Source organism: Limulus polyphemus, unplaced genomic scaffold (assembly GCF_000517525.1).
Source record: "Limulus polyphemus unplaced genomic scaffold, Limulus_polyphemus-2.1.2 Scaffold8224, whole genome shotgun sequence".
NCBI lineage: Eukaryota > Metazoa > Arthropoda > Merostomata > Xiphosura > Limulidae > Limulus > Limulus polyphemus.
The window spans coordinates 18231-25945 of NW_013673834.1; the positions used below are offsets into that span (position 1 = coordinate 18231).

Genomic DNA, 7715 nt, shown 5'->3' on the forward strand with positions numbered 1-7715 from the left:
CTCTGTCCACCACGGGTATTGAAACCCGGTTTCTAGCGTTGCAAGTCCACAGACATGATGCTGTGCCACTGGGGGTTGGGGGGGGGCAAGTTTTGTCAATAGTGTTATATCACGTGCGTCCTTCCTGCCATTAGTCAGTCCCTCTCTCCTTTTTTCTATTTTTTTGTTACGATATTTAGTTGAAAATAACGTCTCTCCGACAGAAGCAAACAGTACAAAAAACTGGGTAAAAGGAAATACACAAGAAAAGCATAAGTGTAGACTAGTATTAGGGTTAGTTTTAACAACATATTTTTGTTAATTAATTTAAAAACAGTTCCATAATAAATATCGTTCCCTATATTCTGCCAAGTTTAACATTTGAATTGTCGGAGTAGAAAAAAAAACCAGAAACTTCGTGAAACCCCCTGTCACATGTTTAATTGCACATTTCAACTGATATGATGCTCGTTTACCCAAGAGTACAACATATATATATATATATATATAAACAAAGTTGGTAGTTTTGATAGCGTACAAAGTTAATTTAGTTGAAATAAATTAAAACTATTAATCCACCGCCCGAGAACAAACTGAAAGACCGAGATGACAACTTTAACTGTTTTGTTGTCCTCCAATTGTATTTTGTCATCGATGGCTCAGCGGCAGTGGGATTATAACGCTATAAATCGGGTTTCGATAACTGTGGTGGGCAGTGCTAGTGCACACATAGCCCACTGTGTAGCTTTGTGCTTTACAACAAACAGACAGACAAACTAATCATATTTTGTTGTTGCATCTTAAATAATTTCCACAATTTATGGTGTCGGGGGGAGGGAGTCAATTTTTCTCTTCTGAAACTAAACACACTGATAAATCGATTTAACTTTAAATATCAATCGCTTGTGGTAAAACCGCTTGTTTTTAAGTATTAAACTTTACAGAGCATATGTGAAGACACCTGGCGGAAGGTTTTTAATTACTTTATACTAAATTAACTTACTTTAAAAACAAACGACAGTTGAAAGTATTTCAAAAGCTAGTTATAACAAAGATCTCGGCGGAATGTAGTTCATTTCTGTGGTAAGCATAAATAATTTATACCTCGTGTCAGTTCGTGAAATAACTTGAATATTCACGTGCACGTAAGTTAAAACATCTTGACCTTGAAAATGGAACTTTTATTCTCTTAACGGTAAAAATGACCAAGTAACAGAAAATTTAGGTCACACGATTCAAATTAAACAAGACAAAGTAACAGAAACTTTAGGTGATTAACAGAAGTAACACAATTTAAGAGTACGTGGTTAACGGTAAAAAAAACACGAGATAACACAAAATTTAGGTTATGTGAGAAGTTTACAGATCGTTCTTACTTTATTGGATTCCAATTTAATGGATGAAGGATGGAATGTTTTGTGTTTCAATTCCTCTTCTCCTCGCCACAGTTTTCCTACATTTTTCATTCAATTTCCTGAAACAGTTGTTTCCAATCTGTTATGCCACACACCCTGGACGGATCTTTGACGCATATATTTTGTTGAAAAACACCTTAGAATGGTTTATATAGATGTGAAGAAACAATTCAACGGTGAGCCAACAACAAACAAACATTGAGATACCTCACCGAGACTGGCCTGCAGTTTTGAGGGGTGGAACTTATTTTATTTTTTATTGTTTTTAAAAGGTTTTCGCGCACCCCCAAAAAAGTCTCCGTGTACCTACAACTTTTTGTAGACTATGTTTAAAAACAAAGTCGTAAGAAGCTCGACAAAAACAACAATTCAAATAACATAGGCAAACCTCCACTCGACTGTACGTCTTTCTGTGACAGCTAATCTCCTACATACATCTAGGGGGAAGGGTCAGGGGTTAGTACTCTAGAAGTGACTTACCTGCTTTCTTGATGATGTTGATTAGATTACTGGTAAAATCATACACATGTAAATAACTGCTTTATCCACACTATTAAAAAACGATTTATTTATTCCACTTCGGCTAACAGGAGCTTATCATAATGGATGCTCGGTTTTTTAGTACACTTAGTGAAGAAGAGAAGGTTACGTCCGGCTGAACGACAATATCCTACACTCACTACTAGCGTGTTCCTCGTTGAAATAGACTGAGCTGGAGCGACACCAGTGACGATCATCATATAAGGTGGTAGGGCTGCGTGGTCTCGTGAAATGGATGTTTCAGTTAAAACGATACAGCTGACGAGGCCGTGAGTACCGTTACGAACAAGCTGGTGTGAAGAAAGTATAATAAAGCTGATAGGAATATGGATTCCGTAATAGCTACTTACGTGATTGGGTATATAAAACTGTCAGGGATGTTAGTTTCAGACCACACGACTGTAAAGACTGCCTTTATCAACCATATGCAAAAAACCACGTGGCACCATTGCTACGTAATAAACCACGTGGAAGAATTGGACGGATTAGCGTAGTTACGAAACGAATTAACAAACCAGACTGTCTTAGCTTCAAGAACTACAAGGCAGGTGGTACAGCTGGAGTACCTGCTACTGTTATGTAACAAACCATCCGATCTAGCTACATATAACAAATCAGGTGAAACACTTGAACGGATTCCCATTGTTACATAATAAAAACCGTTGTACAGCTGGAGGCGTTACCATGATGATGATACCTCGTATTTTCACTATTGTACAACACATCGCGTAGCACAGCTCTAGAGCAAAGCCATTTAACCTGTGACTCCTGAGTAACCAGCTACATGGTTGAGTAGTAAAACTGTTGAACCTGTGACTCCTGAGTAACCAGCTACATGGTTGAGGTAGTAAAAATGTTGAACCTGTGACTCCAGAGTAACCAGCTACATGGTTCAGTAGTCAAAGTGTTGAACCTGTAACACCTAAGTAACCAACTACATGGTTGAGGTAGTAAAAATGTTGAACCTGTGACTCCTGAGTAACCAGCTACATGGTTGAGGTAGTAAAAGTGTTAAAATGTTACTATTAACTTTTCTCACTCTACATCTACCTATTTAACCATCTATCTGAGTGTACATATTTTAATTTCGTGCACACAGTTCGTAGCGGATGTTATTTTTCCTTACCACAGGATATGGAGCTAGAGATGGTCACGTGCTCTCAGATAATAGGTTTCACGGTGAACGAGTTAGCATCCAGCGGAGATTTGAAAGAGGAGCGAATGTTTCGAAATCACTTGGCGTGTAAACATCAGTGCCAAGCGTTAATGTTGTCAGATAAGCCATTCTGTTGAGTGAAATTAAGTTTTAAAAGCTTGACGGTACCAAGTCCGTGACAATATTCGGTATTTGAGGTCCCTTTCTGCTCGGAAGTGAAAATAAATTAACTATCGAACTATAACGCTATGTTCTAAATGACTCCATCATGCCATACGATAAAATCAAATCTATGGAAAACAAAACAACTTAATAGCAATATCAAAAATAATAACGGTTAATTAAGCCACTTCAACGAAACAAATAGTTTTCGTATAAATTCAAACTTTATTCGAAGCTTCGTATTGAAATATTACAGTACTAGCAACGGTATGAAATGTTATTCTTCTGACCTTTTATTTACGTTCCAGTCAAATTTAAGGAAACGTGTTTCACTTCTTGCTTAAAAGAAGGCTTAAACAAAGGAGAATATACTTAAACGGCGTTGTTAATGAACTGCATCTGTTTATGAAGTATTTTGGACAACGTTTCGAGCTTCTTGCGCAAATCTTCATCAGGTCAAATTGTTCAGACTTCTTCGGGTAGAAGTGCAGCTCTGGTCGTGAGTTGGTAGTACAACAAAGTAGAGATATTGTGAGCAATCTAGATAGCAGGTTATACTCGTGATGTCTGACGCCTCTGACATACGCATTCTTAACTCATGTAAATACACATTTGGAGCATTTAAACGTATAGAAAAAGTGCGTCGTACATTACTAAAAAACTGTGCAAATTAAGTAAATTATGTTTTTTTTTCAACGATGTATTTATTACAATAAGCATGAATTTAACAAAATTGAAAATGTTGTTTAATATTAAATAAGTCCGATTTACGTTATATTTCTTTGTTGGTTTTGGATACTTACGCAAAGCTACACAAAGTCAATGTACGCTAATCGCTACTTTTGAAGAGATAGACAAGAGCGAAGAGAGCTAGTCAACATTGCTCTCATCGAATAGTGGAATTTGACCGCCACTCTTATAACGCACCCACGCCCTAAAGTGCGATTGTTGTTTTCACACAGATACAGTAACAGGATTTATTGGTAGATATGAACCTTAACCCTATAACTCATAAACGTCACGAAATCTGAAACATAGACACTTCAAATATATGATATATTTATTTCATCTTTTAGAACATATATTAATTTTTTTTGGTGAACATATTATTTATAAAACATCAAAAACCATTATGTAGCACAACAATTTACTATGCACTTACGCGAGCTTTGTGTAATGGCTGATAGTCACTTGATGTATGTATGATTAGTATTAGTAGGCTTAAGGACCATAAGTTAGGCTACTTTGTTAAAATAAATGGTGCAGTAAACAAAATGTCTAAAGTACTAAACCTAATATAAATAGATAGCATTTGTCTCACATAATTGTATAAATGATATCTATTTATGATGTATATAATAATCAAGCTAGCATTTGATGAAAAACGTGTAACCAAGACGGTGAAGTTACGTTTGTTAATATTATACGAATACAAAATACGTCGTTTGGCGTGCATTGTTCTTTTGGCCTAAGGATCAAATTACAAAACAAAAGAAACTGTATGTAAAAAAATAATTTTAAGGGTAATAACTTCAATAAAATAAACAAACGTGCAAGGAATCATATTAAGTTGATTCATTACCTTTCGGTGACTTCTAAACAACAGAATACCATTAGGAAATCAAAACAAAAAAATTATCTTAACATTACAGTTCACCTCCATATTGCTAAATTTGTATTTCTTGTGTTCTTAAAAGCAAAGAACCCTAGTTCTATGGAAATTATATTGCGCGAAAGAAAATAATCCCAGGTTTCATATGATATAATTAATAATGTATAGGATTACACACCTTTAGGAACAAGAAATTTGTAAATAAATGCATTACAATAGTTTATTAATGTTTTTTAAAGTCATTTTCAATCACCAATAAAGTAACCTAAAATATTTTAGGTGTTTGAATAATGTTAGATCTTGTGCCTAAATTATTATTTCATGTTATATATTGAACCAGGTGTTTAATAATTAAATATATCTGCTTTGGACTTCTTTTCAGAAATCTGTAGCAGATATATGTAATCATTACAACAGTTTGTTTTTACAGTTCTTGATACTACAAGTTTAAAAATTCACTACTTTAAAACAACTATGAGTAGAAATTTGTTCTATAATTGTATTAAATTTACACATTCCCAACAATGTTCTGTTGACAAGTTTTTCTCTGCATGGGTGAGAAACTGATTGTTACCGCCATAGATATAAATGATATTAGAATGGAAGTCACGTGATTTTCGGCAAGCGCAAGCGGCCGCCATTGCCACCTGTTGAACTTTCAAAGCCCACCAGTTGAACTGACGATGGCAAGGTGATCTCACCTCACAACTTATGGCCATATCCCATCTAAACTAGACATTTGGATAATTATATGATTTGATTTTAATAAATTTGTCAAGCCAAGATGATCTAAACCTGATTTTAACTTACAAATTAGAGCAAAAATCGTTTTAAAACACACATATCTGACCTGTCGTATGAAGAATGCACTGGATTTTAGCCCAGAGGGAAATTTTAAGATTAAAATGTGTTCTTTTTCTTCGGGGTTTATTATGTGTCACAGAAAAATATGCATATCAAATATTGTTGCCAATGGATGAGAGGTAGCTCGTCATGTCCTTTTCTTGAGGGTGGAGAAGAATGTTATTTATGTATCTGCACCTTCAAACATTCAACGTTCTTAATTGAAGTGGGTGGAAATAATTAAGAAACTTTATGATATAAATATAATAAAATTCATCCGGATTTATTTGATAATTTGTGACAACAATTGATACAAAGCTTGAAATATATATATATATATAACATGAAATCTAAAAGTGACACAAATCATTACACCTATTTCATCAATAATGCATTACATATACTGTACTAGATCTAAAGACAATAAATTTAGCAATATTACTCTTTTATTTAAATACTTACTTTTCCTCTTTTTACCGAGTTATGATCAATCGTCATGTTCTCCTCCCCTCCCATCACCTACTAGATCTTTTTGGATCTGAGCCCCTTCCCTCCAAATGGTCTCTGCTAGGTCTTATAATTAAAGACTTGAAATGTAGGAGAAAAATCTTAGCTACAACCCTCCTAATTTTTTTTTTTTTTTTTTTTTGCAACTTAAGTCGTGTACATAACCAATCTCTTATTTGTGAAACCCAGTTTAAAGTATTTCGCTAATATTATTATTCTGTAATCAGAACAAAACCTTTTGGATGAAATGCTAACATTCTACTCATTAGAAGAGTGGCTCTCAAGACCACCCTGCCATTAAGACCATTCCCCATAGTACTATTTACCTTTGAATGTTAACATAACAAAATCAGGTTACTTAATTATGCAAAACATTTTATTTTACATGAAAATCATATATTACCGGTTTAGTACAAGACATGTGCAGATTGAAGCATGAAAATAGTGTTTACATTTGATCTGATGTGTTTAACTGATGTTTACTTTAGAAACATATGACAAGTTATGAAATTACAAATTATATAAACTTTCATGAGCAAATAAAATTGTAAGTTTTAAGTAGGTCAAATTTATTGGTATATACTTAAGTAATTAAAAACAAATGAGACGTGTCACTTTTCGTTACCATTCTATTAGTCCGGTGTTGTCTAATCCGCATACTATAATGTATGTCCAAAATAACAGTTCCTCGAGTATTCTAACTATAACAATCCCCTTGAGTGTTACAACACTAACTGTTCCTCGAGTATTCCAACGTTAACAATATCCTTGAATGTTCTAACACTAACAGTTCCTCGAGTATTCCAACGTTAACAATCACCTTGAGTGTTCTAACACTAACAGTTCCTCGAGTATTCTAACGTTAACAATATCCTTGAGTGTTACTACCTCAACCATGTAGCTGGTTACTCAGGAGTCACAGGTTCAACATTTTACTACCTCAACCATGTAGCTGGTTACTCAGGAGTCACAGGTTCAACATTTTACTACCTCAACCATGTAGCTGGTTACTCAGGAGTTACAGGTTCAACATTTTTACTACCTCAACTATGTAGCTGGTTACTCAGGAGTCACAGGATCAACATTTTTACAACCTCAACCATGTAGCTGGTTACTCAGGAGTCACAGGTTCAACATTTTTACTACCTCAACCATGTTGCTGGTTACTCAGGAGTCACAGGTTAAACACTTTACTACCTCAACCATGTAGTTGGTTACTTAGGTGTCACAGGTTCAACATTTTACTACCTCAACCATGTAGCTGGTTACTCAGGAGTCACAGGTTCGACATTTTTACTACCTCAACCATGTAGCTGGTTACTCAGGAGTCACAGGTTCAACATTTTTACTACCTCAATCATGTAGCTGGTTACTCAGGAGTCACAGGTTCGACATTTTTACTACCTCAACCATGTAGCTGGTTACTCAGGAGTCACAGGTTCGACATTTTTACTACCTCAACCATGTAGCTGGTTACTCAGGAGTCACAGGTTCGACATTT

At 35.1% G+C, this 7715-nt stretch overlaps 1 long non-coding RNA gene across 1 annotated transcript in view; it reads right to left on the reverse strand.

The window, feature by feature from the left end:
- The window catches only part of LOC111083113, a 24130-nt gene extending 16421 nt beyond the window's left edge, over positions 1 to 7709 (reverse strand). The window contains exon 1 of the long non-coding RNA XR_002608806.1: positions 7100 to 7709. This is a non-coding gene — a long non-coding RNA (uncharacterized LOC111083113). The remainder of the gene's footprint in view (positions 1 to 7099) is intronic.
- Between the last annotated feature and the right edge of the window lie 6 nt (positions 7710 to 7715).